This window comes from Diadema setosum, chromosome 1 (genome assembly GCF_964275005.1).
Source record: "Diadema setosum chromosome 1, eeDiaSeto1, whole genome shotgun sequence".
Classification (NCBI taxonomy): Eukaryota; Metazoa; Echinodermata; class Echinoidea; order Diadematoida; family Diadematidae; genus Diadema; species Diadema setosum.
Window position 1 is genome coordinate 13,603,544 of NC_092685.1, and position 16,464 is coordinate 13,620,007.

Sequence of the window (16,464 nt, forward strand, 5' to 3'; positions counted from 1 at the left end):
GTATTTTCTCAATAAACTGTAACTGTAGGCGGTTTAGTCTGGAAGCATCTTTATCATAACTATTGCTCACATTTTGTATATTTAACAATACTTACCATCAATTTACAAGTTCAATTTTTACAGTGGTTGTTTTTATCTCTAACTCACATTTTAGAACTATTTTAAAACACTAATGCTGGGTTTTGTTTCATCTGCAAATGGTAAATTATGCCTTGAAATACACGACAGCAGTGGCCTTTTTAATCAAGCTGTCTGCAAATGTCGAAATCTGGATGCCTTAATAAATACAGCTGGCACACATAGTCCTAACAGGATACAATACTCATAATTGATAATGTTTAGGTAATCTATGCAGCAAACACAAAAGAATATTCAAAATGGTATAAAACACACAAGTGCACCACTGCAAGTAAATTTTCCTTTGCATCAAGTGTAATTTACACTTATTAAAATCATGTACATTGCTCCAATGTAAATATTTTGTATGTAAATAATGTGCAATCTTTTAATTTTATCTAAAAAAATTGATTACTGTGAAAAGAAACTAGAAATGTCGCTATGGCAGCTTGTATGCCTCCGCCATAATGTATAGTTCTCTGAATATAGGCCTAGAGTACATCTTGACAATATGAAACAACTGTTTCACATACTGGTAAACAGCAAAAAATCAAAGTGACATATTTGTCACAAATGTGTTGACTGTTTACTTTCTGAAAGTAGGTTTCAATTATGTAAATGTCTTAACTGTTTGAGAGTGCAGGTATTGGGGATTTTTTCATTTTTACTTGACCTTTAATCTTTGCCCTCTGACCTCATGGCCTATAATTCTTTGGTATTAAACAGCCATTTTCATGACAACACAATGTACTTTCAATTGAACTATTTCACAATATGAGAAAAATTGTGACATTTGAACATTTTCCCTTGACCTTTGAATAAATGGCCAAAATCTTTCCCTACAGAATCACTCTGCAGTGATTAAGGTATATGTGTACACGTGTACCTAGTTTTATTGAGTTAGTGACTTGAGTAACCTCCAAGGTATGGACAAAAAAGAGTAATAAAAAATATAGAATTTTAGCATATTAACCTGACCTTTGACCTTTAACCTTTGAACCCATTGCCCTAAAATTTCCAAGAGAATCACTGTCAGGCAATACATGCATATGCACTAAGGTTCATGATGATACTTTGAGCCATTTTTAGATATGGGGGAAAAAAAGGAAAATTTTAGCATTTCATTTGACCTTTAACCTCTGGCCTCTGATCCCACAGCCTAAATATTACAAAAGAATCTTTATCTGGTAACAAAAGCAATACACATATACACACTAGGTTTCTTGAAAATGCTAAATGCCTTCAGGCATTGCATATAAAATTACATGGGAGAAATAGCATATGAAAAACATGTAGGGCTAAGTGCATTTTTGTGCACACAGATCAAAATGATACATTTTCTATGATCCATCAGAATGCTATGCTATACATAATCACAAGGCAGCATCTACTGTACGTATGTTAATATACTATATGTATACCTAGCTGGCACATTATGTATACTGTAAAAGTGGATTTTTTCGCGCTACTAATTTTTTGCGCTCGGCCCGCTAAGAAGAGTTTCGCGTGTTTTTAATCCTGCACAATCAAAACATCAACTACTGGAACATATTGCAAGCAAAAATATTTGTGTGCTTTTATTTTCGCGCTAGTTTCTCGTTGCGGGAAATACGCGAAAATTTCAACACCGCGAAAATTTCCACTTTTACAGTAGTATTAGTAGCATCGCAGCAGATGCTACAGCTACGTAATTACTATGGTGACTGCTCGGTAAAGAACATGCTTTGTTGATAATTGGTAGATACTCTACACTGAACATCTTGATACAATGTGCATTTTGTCATTCGTGCATGTATCTTATTCATACTGAAGTTATGAATAAAGACTAAGTTATAGGCCTAACAAGCTGTCTAGCAAACTTGATGAGCTCCTTACGACCCAGTAAGAACCACTGTAGCATGAATCTCCAGCTAAAATCATCAGGTATCAGAAACGACCCAAAAAGTTCTAATCATATCCATAGTCCTGTAAAATTTGGTAAGCCTTATATTGTACACCGAGCCCCAAAATCAGAAAATTACCAAAAGCTCCGTAAAGACACTGGAAACATGGAAATTTTGATGACAAAAGTGCAACTCTTTGCTTTCATAGAGTAGTTGCAAATTTGGTATCACTGTACATAAAACCTTTTAAAATTTTAGAATCCGCCTCAAGGTTTTTGTAGAAAGTGCTCTACTTTACATTATTACAGTCAATTCATCAAAAACTTTTAGTTGCAATGTTTACTTCCCATGTTAAACAAGATTTGTGCGGGCCATGCTGAGCAGATGTACACAACTTTTCCATACGAAAATTTTGAGCGTTTGACCTTGACCTTGGACCCATGACCTAAATACTCCAAAGAGATTCACTATCAGGCAGTACATGCATATGTATCATGTTTCATGAAGATATCTTGAGCCATTCCAGAGATATATAGAGAACTAAAAATGTCGCTATGGCGACTGATGCCTCCGCCATAATGCATGATTCTCCCAATAGGTGTATAGTACAATGTCTTCACAATGTGTGATGACAGTTTCACATAACTGGCAAAATACTGAAATGACAGGTTTGTCAGAAATATCTTGAATTTTCACTTTCCTTGAACTGGGTTTGCTCTAAGAGTGCAGGTACACGAATATTGGGGAATTGAGGATTTTTACTTGACTTCTGACCAACCCTTTAATAAGTTTATGCACTCAGTAATTTTCAAGGTATTAAGATATAGAGTGTAATTACAGTACAAAATAGATTTTTTTTTTTGCATTTAAACCTGGCCTTTGACCCTTAACCTTTGATCTTCTGGCTGGAAATTTCCCAGAGAATCTCCATTAGGTAATACATGTATATATTAAGTTTTAAAACTAATAATGCAAGCATTGCATATACTAGTATATGAGGGAAATAGTAAAATTTTCAGGAGTTGACCTTGACCTTTGACCCCCTGACTATTGACCCATGACCTCTACATTCCCTAGATAATCCCTGCCAGTCAGTACATGCATATGTACCAAGTTCCATGAAGATACATTGAACCATTAGCGAGAAAAGTGAAAATGTAACGTTTTCACCTAACCTTTGACCTTTTGACCTTTGACCTTATGACATGAAACTCTCTGGAGAATCTTTAAGCAGGAGTACATGCTTACTCTAAGTTTCAAGAAAATAAATTTGGGCATTGCATAGATATAGGGGAAAAACATTTTTAGCATTTGACCTTAACCTTTTGACCTTTGACCTCATACCAATGTCACTAAAATCTATTCAACTAATTGCCCCATCATACATCATCCTTGGACCAAGTTTGGTGAAAGCTGCTTCATCCAGTTTTGAGTTATCACGTAAACAGAAAAATTTTAGGATTTGACCTTGATCTTTGACCTTTGACCTCTGTCCGATTTCACTAAAAAACTAATCAAGTAATTGTCCCATCATACATCATCCTTGGACAAAGTTTGGTGAAATTTGCTCGATCCAGCCTTGAGTTATCGCGTAAACGGATACAATTTCATGATTTGACCTTGACCTTTGGCCTTGGGCCTTGGGCCGATTTCACCCAAAATCTAATCAAGTAATTGCCCTATCATACTTTATACATGGACCAAGTTTGGTAAAATTCCAGTCAATATTACTCAAGTTATCACGTAAAAGAATGCGGACGGACAACCGAAATCATAATGCCTCCGGCACCACTTCGTGGCGGAGGCATAAAAAGTGAAAATTTAGCAGTTTCACTTGACCTTTGACCTCATGGCAAAAAAACTTTCCCTAAATAATCTCTATTTGGTTATACACTAAGTTTGAGGAAAATACAATGTATCTTCTGGCATTGCATAGATATGGGGGAAATAGTGAAATTAAAAAAAAAATGACCTTAACCTTTGACCTTGAGCATGTGCACCAAAAATGTTGATAAGCACAATTTTGTCCACTCATACTTACAAATGCTACGTCTCATTAGGATATGTTAAATGGATCTTAAGTTATGCTGTCCACAAAATTGATTATGAACGGAAGGATGGAAGGGCGGAAGGACAGAAGGACAGCCCAAAAACATAATACCTATAGTGACACTTCATGGCAGAGGCATAACCCCCCCCCCCCCTGTCCTTAAATGTTATAAAATAAGTGCAGGCTTTCAATTGGGTAACTCCTAGGAATAATGACATTATACCATTGTTAGTAAGGGCTGTATATTTGTCATGATGCAAATGTACACAAACATACACGCAAACATTACTGATACTAGCTTCTAAAATGAAAAATTTGACACAGCCCTGTATGAATCTGTATGTGACCACTTCATGCCGATGACACATTGTCCTCAACTTGTTGCATTTTGGTCTGTCCATGTTACGCATGTTCACCCCTAAGTCTAACAATGGTGTAAAACACAATACTCGATAGAATTTTAGAGCTGTTATCATGTTCTCTCACCAAAATTAAGCCATTCCATTGAAAAACAATGAATGAACATTCATAATTTGACCTTCATATGTTAGTTCATAGATTTCTGTCCAGCGCTACACACGTTCACCCAAAATGTTAAAAACTAAATTTAATTTTGGCATAAATTCTAATAGATTGCTTGTTTGAAGCAATTTTGGGGCAAAGTTATCTTTTCTCAAAGTGTCCTAGAAGATCAGATTGTATTCAGTGGTACTGTACAATGGAAACAGAAAATAAAGAGACATCTGTGAAGTATCCTTTTACTGTAGAAATGCCCATTATGTATGTGGAAAGATCAATATGTGTACATGACGTGATTCAAATCTGTTGTATTTGCCCCATTTCAGCTCTCAGTCAATAAGGTGAAAGAAAGGTTGAGTAGTTCTCGAAATTCTCACCTCTCTTGATAGGTATGATGTTATGATATTATCTTCCTACTCAGAATGACATGAAAAAAAAAGCAACAAACAAACTTATGCGAATACAAGACAAACATTAAAGGAAATGTCGGACTTAGTTCAGAAATGCTATGGTTACATTGAACAACTGCCCAGCTGGGTTTGGGTTTTTCCTAGGCTTCAAAGTATAATCTCCCACAACTTCTTCCATTTGCAACTTATGCAGGGTAAAACAAACAAACAAACAAACAAACAAACCCTTACAATGTTCATGTTTCCTGGCAAATTTTTCTCCTCACTCTTTCCTCTGCAGGGAATTCCATGAAATCACACAATGGTAGAGATTTCTCCACGCGGGACAATGATAATGACATATCTGACCACAACTGTGCTGCAATATTTCACAGCAGTTGGTGGTTCAGCCGATGCGTTCTGGCCAACCTGAATGGACTTTACAAATTGGGCAAGAAAACCATGACAGGAGTCATTTGGTCTAGCTGGAAAGGTTTCTCCACCTCCTTGAAAGGCACTGAGATGAAAATAAGACCTGTTTCACGAGAAAAGAAATAATGCCATCACCTCTCCCCCAGCTCCAAGGGGCAAGCCCTAATGAGAGGACCTTCGATGAACAATTCAAGCTTCTTCTTTTTTTCTTTTTTTTTCTTTTTTTTTTACTCATGCCTTTGAAGAACCAAATTTGCTACCTACACGGCACTTCTTGAAAAAGCTTATAAATGATTAGCAGGACAAGAAAAGAAAAGTTAGTAGCATCTTCTCTGGATTTCTGCATTAAGGTGATGCTGAAGGTCCTTTCTATTTGTAACTGTGCATCATTCAAAAAACCAACAAAAAGTTGCACGCACTGATTTTGTGCGTGGACTGAAAATAGGTGAAATGAGTAAACCTATGCAATCTTGAGTTTGTCATATTTTCTGAAAGAGCAAGTTTCCTTCTACATTACGCTAAAGTTTGGGCTCATAAAATAAACGTGAAATTGTGTTGTTAGCAGTTTTTCTCAAACACTACTTATCTTTTTGGTAGAATGCTGTGATTAGGTGTGTCTTTTTCCTTTTCATTTCTTAAAAAACCCTTTACATACTCTTCACTTTCAACTCTAATAACTTAGAAAGGATGATGCTACTGCTTTGAAAGTTGTCCTCAATAATGGACAGGATTGTTTATAAAGCATGCTCAATTTAAGCTTAATCTCATAATCCCTTCATTGTTGTTGCAAACAACAAACAAACAAACTATATCTGATGAATACAATGCAAACATTAAAGGAAATGTAGGACTTAGTTCAGGAATGCTACAGTTACATTGAACAACTGCCCAGCTGGGTCTGGGTTTCTCCTAGACTTCAAAGTATAATCCCCCACAACTTCTTCCATTTGCAGCTTAACATTTACTTACAATGTTCATGTTTCCTGGCAAATTTTTCTCCTCACTCTTTTCTCTGCAGGGAATTCCATGAATTCACACAATGGTAGAGATTTCTCCACACGGGACAATGATAATGACTTACATCAGTTCAACTGTGCTGCATTTTTTCGCAGCGCTTGGTGGTTCAACCATGGACCTAATACACATGGACATTTATCGTATCGTTAATCAATTCATGCACCTGTACATCTCAAAAGCACCACAAAGACATTTTTAGCATGCTTCACTGCTTTGATCCCATGATTGTCACCACCAGCAAGACTGGAGAAGAACAAGATGGAGATTCGAGAAATGTAAAACTATATGCGCAGAAGAAAATAACTCACAAAAATCAAGTAAAGTTAATGTGCAGTTGATGTGTATGTTAGGAAATCATACCACAAATAATTTCGCTTGGGACAAGCAGGCAGTTTTTAAAAGAAAGCTAACATTTTGGCAGAATGATTGTCATTTGTGATCTCAATATTTCATTTTTCTCCAGCTTATTCCAGAGCAAAAAGGGACGGTAATGGTAGAGAACAGGTACATCTTGCACTTAGGCAAGGTCTTATGCGTGAGGGAAAATGTGCGAATCAGCAATCACCCATCTTTTGACACAAAATATGTCATGATCTCAGGTTTGCTGCTCCTCATCATCTGTATTATTCAAAGACATTTCCATCTGAAAAAGGCACATCAGTGAAACAAGACTGAAATGAGGGAAAAGATTCTTTTGTTAGTGACGGTACATGATCACACAATCATTATTGTCCAGACACCTGAATGTACTCATTAAGATGGACATAATCAGGTGTCGGCGACGATCATTACATCAAAGAAAGACTGTAGTGAACAGTCCATGTGATATTAGGTCCATGGTTCAACCGATGTATTGAAGCCAACCTGAATGGACCATACAATTTGGGCAAGAGAACCATGGTAGGAATCATTTGGTATCACTGGAAAGGCCTTTACACACCTTTGAAATGTACTGAGATGAAAATGAGACCTGTTTCATTAAAAGTGAAATAAAACCATCACCTTTCCCCCAGCTCCAGTCAGAGACCCTCTCACTTCAGTAATTGCAAGCAAAGAAGCAGACAGTCATCACGCACGGTCAAATAAGTGACCAAATAAAGGGCAAGCCCTAATGAGAGGGCCTTGCGTGAACCATTCAAGTTTCTTAACTAATGCCTTTAAAGTACTAAATTTGCTCCCTACAGAACACTTCGTGAAAAAGCTTATAAATGATTATCAGGCCAAGAAAAAGAAAACAAGTAGTTTCTCGTGTGGATTTTCAGATAAAGATGGTGCGGGAGGTCCTTTCTATTTGATATCCTACTATTTTTTTCTGATCTGAAACTGCTGCAACCCTAAACAAGCTAGTGTGACATAAGCCGTGAGTACTAGTACACAACCTTTGAAACCAAGCCAGGATCATCTGGGTAGTGTTCAATATTCCGACGGTTTGTTAATCCAAAAATGAAATAAGGTTCATTTGTCTGAAACACACAAATTTCCTTTAACTAGATATTCATTAATCCAAAAATGAAAAAGGGCTCATTAATCTGAACATTTATAGCATGATTCAAAAGGTTCATAAATTTGAACATTCCTTATTCCAAAGGTTTGTTAACAAAAAAAAAAAGACAACTTGTCCATTAAAGATGCATATTCTGATGCTTTCTCAATAGTGCTCTGCATCCAGGTTTGTAGATCCCTCTACCTGGTGGTATGACAGTGCACATTAATGCATTATAATGTTACTAGATTTTAATGCAATGCATGCATGGCATAGAAATGGGACATCATGGATGGTAGGTGAACTCTGAAAAAATTGATATTCTTATCAGTATTTTTTACAAATAGCAAATAGTAGTCTTTAAACATGCGGCAGCCAATCAGATGTGCATGAGGACGAGAAACTATATTTTCTTTTTTATTTGGTCTAATGAAAGTTTTGCACTGACAACTGGCAGGCAAATCTACAAATTTTCATTGGTCAACGTAGCTACCTGATTTATTCAGTTAGAATAGTATGCCGGTTAAGCAGCTTTCTTCGAGCTCATGAATAAAACTCACTTTCACAAACTGAAAAAGAAAACTTCTCCCTCTACCCCATACATGCACACACACACACACACACACACACACACACACACACACAAACACACATCCTAGAAAGACTTTAATTACAAAAAGAATAGACTACACACTTTCATTGTAAATTACCAGTGCTAACTGCTCATTTCTTTGATTTAATCTGTCTATATTTTAATCTAACTTCAGCGTACTTGGTTTTTTTTTCCCTTGTGTCAGGCATGTTAATCTTGGCAGCAACTCTTAAATAGATGACAGCAAGGGCCTTTTTTTAATGGCTCAGTAAATACAGCTTATACAGTCCTGACATGTACAAACAAGAGCAATTAAGAGTGTTTGGGTAATTTACAGAGCAAACATCAAAACAGCTTTGTGTTTTAAACTAATTGTCTAACACTCCCTGAAAGAAGTGAGTTCATAAATGCTAAAATAACACCCCCCCCCCCAAAAAAATGATTAATTACTACTTGTAGATTTTTTTTGTTGTTGATGATTTAAAAGCAAACTATACTTGGTCCAGTGTTGATACTTCTTGAATTGCAATGACATTACTATATCTTTCAGGAGCAAAACAAATCTAGGTAAAGAAGATGAATTCAAATGCAATGATGTTAAGTCTGCCAACAAGGCAAAAATATGTATATACATGTGGCAAGATCATATTTGTACTGAATGTGAATCACTGTTGTATTCATGTCATTTAAGCACTCAGTTAATAAGTTGAAACAAAGGATGAGTTGTTTTAAAAGTTAATTCCATATCTCTCTCTAGAGATGCTCTGTCCTTCTAGGAAATATAAGTAGATAATTTTCTTATAAGTGATATAAGTAAATTATTTCCTTATAATTAATATAAGTAAATTATTATACAAGCAATATTTTGTGTGTGTTTTTTGGCCTCTGGTAACATAATGAACATGGCCATGAATTGCACTGTTGGAATCACCTGCAAAGTTATCTTCAAATTTGTGTGCGACAATATTAAAGAGCAAATGCTGAATAGAGCCTAATTTTTGTGTTGTCTCTTTTGTGGTGACAATAACAAGCATTTTACTGGGAGCAACAAGTCAGGTTTACAAAAACTGCAATTTACTTGATACTTTTACATGATGATAACAATATTTCATGATCAAGAAGTATGTTCTACAAAAAAAAAAATCAAACAAACAAACTGGACTTTCAAATGCACATTACAAATGTCATCTAATCATCACTATATCATTAATAATCTTTTTAACTGCACAATGATGACAAGATGTCAAAATGGAAAATAAAAATACTCTGGTCATACTGCTTGTGCTTCCATCTCATTTCACATTTGTTACTGTACAAACTGCCAAACATTTCACTTCTAGTGTAATATTCTTGATCAATAATACAACTGTTGAACACATGACCTCTTTGTTTGAACCAATCCTGAATGACATCCACCTCCGAGAGAGTAGCACTATTGTGTCACACTTCACCACTTATACCATCTCAAAGTCACAGTCCATAGGCTGAGAATCTACATGATTCCGCTTTTAAAGAGAAGAACTTCTAGCAAATATTCCTTGGAGGTTTCTAGGTTTCCTTTCATTTTTACTGTGCTTTTCTTTACTGATCTGCTGTTAATCCATGCACACACTGATACCTGCCAAACCACATGTGTCCTGAATTAAAAAAAAAATAACAACAACTGTGTCAACATATTGATATAGATTTTGATTCATCCAGGTTGTATGCTAAAAGCGTAAATGCTCGGGTGAATGCTCTCCAGCCAGCCATAAAAGCAGTGCTGAAGAAGTGACTCGGATGAGTCACGAAAAGACTGCTCTCTCCACAATTTTCAGAAGTAAATCCAGTCAAACAGATTTAATTTGATAGCTTTTAACAACATCAATCCAAATGTTTAATAGCAACAAAGAAAATTAAATAAATACAGATACTATGCCCCCATTAATAAGTACTGAATCACAGTGGCCTTTTAGGGGGACAGTTCCAGCCATTTCACATTGTGAGTTTGTGTAACTGATACGATGGTAAAGCCAAAACGTAGTGTTCACAAGGGCTCAAAATTAACCTTCAATCTCCTGGAATTTACTTCCAATACATCAAAAGAGTCTACCAAAAAACTTAAAATGGCTGATGCGGTTTGCCATGATGATGAGCTTTTTTGGAGTGTTTTGAGATCAAAAGCAGAGAATAATTTCAATACTAGTACACAACTTTTATTCCAAAAGAGCCCTCACTGTTAACCCCGTATTCAGCATTGTAGGAAAGTAACACGTAACATGATAATTGATCATGCTCTTGCAATCATATTTTCCAACAAGCTGCTTGCAGTTTACTCTAGCATGGAAGATCAATGGGTATCACCGTAGCCTGATTTGTCAATTACTGATAGTCAATTATGAAAAATTATGCAGCAACAGAGGTCAGCTCTGAGATTGTGGACTTCTGGCAAGGCTTTTTGGTTAATATTTTGCATTTTCAATGTTACCCACCTGAAATTGTGTTAATACAGCATTATTTCACACATTTCTTATGCATATATGTACATTTTAGAGCAATAATCAACAGTTCAGTAGGTGTATGAAAACTATATTTTGGCTGTAATAAGTGGGAAGTTAAGCCTCAATGTGCTTTGTATACTGATTGGCATGCACCCTAATGTGCTTTTTTTTTTTATTGCCGATTGACATAGATGTCTGGAGAGTATCTGTCAATGAAGTGAGATTTACTTAATCCACCTTATCCCTTAGAGTAGAAGTTCATCCCTACTGTGTCGGCATTGCCTTCCTTTTAGATCAAGGCACAATTGCTACACCTCAGTGGGCTTGCTAACTTTACAATTTTACAAACTTTTCAAATAACCAATTGGTCAAGTTTGAATGGATCACTGAATGCTGATGGAAAAAAGCTTGGCAATTTAAGCTCAGCACCCGAGCACATACAGGGTTAAGGGAATACTGATAAAAGGTGTTGAAAGGTTATGGCTAAGCGCAGGGGCACGTGAAGGGTGCATGGTAGTAATAATGAGTGGAGATACTGATCGAAAACTGCTGAAGGCTAGGAGGGGGAGGGGAGGGGGAGGAGAGTCACAAGCCTAATAAGTCTCTTTGCATCTGATAGGCAGCTCTGGGACAAATTGTCTTGTTTTTTGTTATTTTTTTCTTCTTTTTTTTTGCAACACAACAATGTCAGTGCACTTTATGGGTGAAATACTTCAAGATGCTATCACAGAGACAAAATGTAAAGAGAATGCATGGGTCACTGCACTTTTCGGTCGGGACAAGACGATGTATTTTGCAATGTTGCAGTCCTGCTCTGATTTCTCAAGCTCCTACAGTAGCAAGAATTTTGTGCCATTACCACTCCCAGCCTGCACACACACACACACATACAAACACATGAGATAATGTTGCTATGGCAACTGGTATGCCTCCACTCTATCACATGGTTCTCCCAATAGCCTGGTCTAGAGTACATCTTAACAACATATGAGATCCCCCCCCCAAAAAAAAAAAAAAAAAGACGAAATGACATGTTTGTCACACATGTGTTGAGTGTTTCCTCTTCTTTAACCTGTTGAGGACAAGTCCCGAGTGTATTCGGGCAGGAGTCTATGTGAAACGTGTGTTGTAGCAAAATCAGCCCATCCTCAACGAGTTAAAACAGGTTACATTCGGATGGACGGTGAAATTGTTTACGAGAGCAGGTATTTGGGAATTAGAGCATTTTTACTTGACTTTTGACCCTTGCTCTTTGATACCATGTCCCACAATTCTTCAAATATCACTATAAATTGGTAACATGAATCAATACTTTGAGCTATTGTCAAAGTATGGGGAAAATTGTGACATGTTAACATTTTCATTTGAACTTTGACCCCAAGGCCAAAATCTTTCCCCACAGAATGATTGTATAGTAATGCATGAATACATCTAGTCTGATTAAGTTTAATCTCAAAGGTATGGACAACAAGGTATACTTTCAGCATTGAAAAGTAGAATTTTAGCATTTTAACCTGACCTTTGACCTTTGACCACATGACCCACAATTCCACAATAGAATCATTGTCAGGCAGTATATGTTCCAGGTTTCATGAAGATATTTTGAGCCATTTCTGAGATATTGAGAAAAAAATTGAATTTCACCATTTTCACTTCACCTTTGACCACATGGCTAAAACTTTCCCTAGAGAATCTTTATCGGCTTATACATGTGTACACTAAGTTTCCAGAAAAATGCCTTCAGGCATTGTATAGAGATGGGGAACACACTGAAATCTTAAAAATTTGACCTTGAAATTTGACCTTGAGCATGTGCACCAAAAAGTCATGTAGGCATAACTTTGTCCCCTCATACATACACATGTCAAGCTTCATTAGGATACCTCAAACTGTTTTTCAGTTACACTAGTTACGTTCAGACGGGAGCCCTTAACCTCGAAGTTAGGAAACTTCGAGGTTAGAGCTTGTAGTTAGGGACCGTGAAGACGCACTCGTAGTTAGCAAACCTCGAGGTTTGCTCGATGTTTCGAGCCACGAGAAATCTTATGGTTGGCACTCTAACCACAAGCCGCGGGGGGTCCCCACTCGTAGTTAAGCACCGTGTGGACACAAAAAACAACGAACTCGAAGTTAAGAGTGACCTCGCCGTAAACTCCAGCCCCCACAATTTCCCTCTGCTTCCGGGTCAACCTCCCAAACGTACACCACAAATACACTACACGTGAAAAACCTATGACGCACGACACAACAACATAATTCTTTTCTTCCCATGCGCTTGATCTCTGAAACTGAACACGTCGAACTCGCTACTGTATTCTATATTCTTCTCCGACGCTAAAAAAAAAAAAAATGTTTTCGACGAATATCTTCATAAAGGCATAAAGTCATCAGTGCAGTGCTATCTCTGCATACCATGACAGAGAAAAAGAGTACCTGTAAGCGAGTCCGACAGGGTTGGACTAAAGAATAAATAGACGCCTTGTTAGCAGTGTGGGCTGAAACTTCCGGTTTTGTGGTTTTAACATCGAGTGGAACCCACTCGTAGTTACAGGGTGGGGGGGGGCAGAAGCTTAACCTCGAAGTTTTGTAACCTCGAGGTTAAGATTCGTCGTGTGGACACACGTCGTAGTTAGGGGGCAAGAGCTAAACCTCGAGGTTTCCTAACCTCGAGGTTAGGGCCTGCCGTCTGAATGTAACTACTGTCTTCGAAATTGATTATGGATGGAAAGATGGATGGACGGAGGAACAAATGGACAGATGGATGGACAGACAGATGGACAGACATATGGACAGCCCGAAGACATAATGCCTCCTGCAACACTTCGTGGCGGAGGCATTTAAAAAAAAATGGGAAATTCTATTTGCATGCCACTATCAGAGCTATACAAAACAATGTAAAATCAACGATACAAGCAAGGCTACCACTAGGCCTTTGACATAAGGTTTCATAGAATATAATATGCTATAAACAGTCTGAGGGCCATCAAAAAGGCTACTTCTTACAAGGCTTTAAAAAAACAACAACTAAACTACGGAAATGTTACTGAAAAGGTCAATATCAACTAAAAATAAGCACACATAAATTCTGCTAGTCAACTACATTCATGTCCATATGGCTTTTACTTTTACTTTTAAAGCTTTAATCTGTTCAACTCAGCTATTTCTGTGATCCATTGGGCAAGAATTTTGATTGATCTGTTGTGCATAGAAGCCCTATAATTTATACCATAAGAAAATCTTCACACACATCAAGTGATGCCAACTTTGTGAACACTGCAGTTTTCTCAAGGGATATATATTTGGTGGGAAAAAGCAGTATTTTGTACCTTTCCTACAATATACATGTGTACTTTGGGATTTTGGGACTTTGGGATACAATTTGGGAAAACACTTATTATCCATGAAACATGTAGTATTTTAGGCAAAAAAAACCACAACAACAACACACCCAACAACCAAAAAACAAAAAAACAGAGTCCAAAAATAGTGGTAAAGATGTAACAGTTGGCATCTCTGTATATCAATAGGCTATGTATTACTCATTCATTGATTTATTTTTTCATTTCCAACAGAAACATACAAATATTTTACAGAAATCGAATGTATAAATTACATCACAATAGGTACATAATAAAAGATGCGTTTATAGAATATTTTAGGTATACTGAAATGCTGGAAATGGGAGGAATGCTAAAAAGCAGTGCTTGTAGGGTGCATTCCCCCACACATAATACAAACAAATTATATGATTGATATACTGTTATACATAAAAAGTGGAATTACAAAAGAAACTAAGATACTGATATCTAACTAACCCGAAACATCAAGCCGTGGGGTAACTTTACCACAGACATAATTATCTTGTCATTACATACTTAGCAACACTTAATTTTGCTGCATGTAATATGTTAGAGAAAAGTTAGATGGAACTGGGATTGACTGTAATAATCAAATTTGCAAATAGTAAAAAAATAAAAAATAAAAAATAAAAAAAAACCCACACTATCAAGATTTCTCAATTTGAGATGATAACATGAACTCTGGTCTTCTATCACGAACTTCCCATTGAGGAATCAGGTACAAATCTACTAATATCTAGAGCAGGGTTCGAAATTGGCAATGGTCCGCTGGCCATTGGCCACCCAAAATCACGTCGGACTAGCTAAAAATCATAACATTCTGAAGTTACTAGTCCGTCTGGCTAGCCAAAATATTGCTTCAGTGTCAAAATTGATTCTAAGTAGTCCGCCTGGCTAGTTAAAAAAAAAGTTAAGTGTGACCCCTGTAGAGGCTATTGAAAATTCCGCAACCAATACAAACAATCACATATATACAACATAGGATTCACATGAAAGACTCTACTCTGTAGCCTATGAAGTACTAACAATGACTTATGAAAATCATACTAAGAATTCACAGCACCAAACCACAGACGTGGATTTGGGGGGACTTGATGGGTTAGATCTTGGGCGTATCCACATCATCATGCTTGACACACAGACCTGTTTACATGTATTCACTTTAGAAAAAAAATGTATCCCTGTAATATTCCTATAATTAAAAGATGAATAGACAAATAAATTCTGGTATAACAGTTAAATGTAAAAACAGCAGAAAGGTAAAAACAAAACTCAAAGACAGAAGGCAAGAGGACAGAGAATGTAAATATATCCATTTTTTTTTTTTGGTATAAAATTCATGTTCAAACCCAGAAAAAGAAAACACATTGATTGATGACTTGGATAGCATTTTTTTTTTTCCTTTCACAATTGGGGAATGGAGAGGTTGCTAACAATCACACACACACACACACACACACACACACACATACACACACACACACACAAATGAAAACTAGATTCAAGACATCTGGTGGGAATACATATTTCCACATGATAAATCATCTTCAAGTAGTCATCACTTTGTGATTACCACACAAAATCTCTTAATATTACATAATGGTCAAAGGGAGGTAAAAAAAAATTATTCACTTCAGGATAACTGTTTGTAACATTCTTTCCTAAAAAAAAAAAATAATGCATCAACAAAATGTATTCTGTTAAGTGTAATTCAATGTTCTTCCTTTCTGGAAATTTTTTTTTTTTTTTTTTTTTTTTTTTTTTTTACATATGTCCTGGTAAAATTGAGGCCTTTCTATTGCCAAGAAGTGGCATCTTGATGATGAATTGTGCCCATCACCAGCAGAACTATCAAAATGTGTGATTTTACTTCTTATGATATAATGTGTTATTCACATATATATATATATATATATATATATATATATATATATATATATATATACATATATATATATGTGTGTGTGAGTGTGTGTGAGTGTGTGTGTGTGTGTGTGTGTGGATGTGTGTGTGTGTGTGTGTGTGTGTGTGTGTGTGTGTGTGTGTGTGTGTGTGTGTGTGTGTGTCACTATCAGACACACATACACACACATATCCAGAACTATAGTAGCATGCCTACAACATGCATGGGACTGCAGTCAGA

The 16,464-nt window shown here is 36.5% G+C and overlaps 1 protein-coding gene across 1 annotated transcript in view; it reads right to left on the reverse strand.

Annotated features, from left to right (window-relative positions):
• LOC140227148 (sushi domain-containing protein 4-like) overlaps positions 1 to 16,464 on the reverse strand; it is a 454,815-nt gene that overhangs the window by 229,458 nt on the left and 208,893 nt on the right. The window lies entirely within an intron of this gene.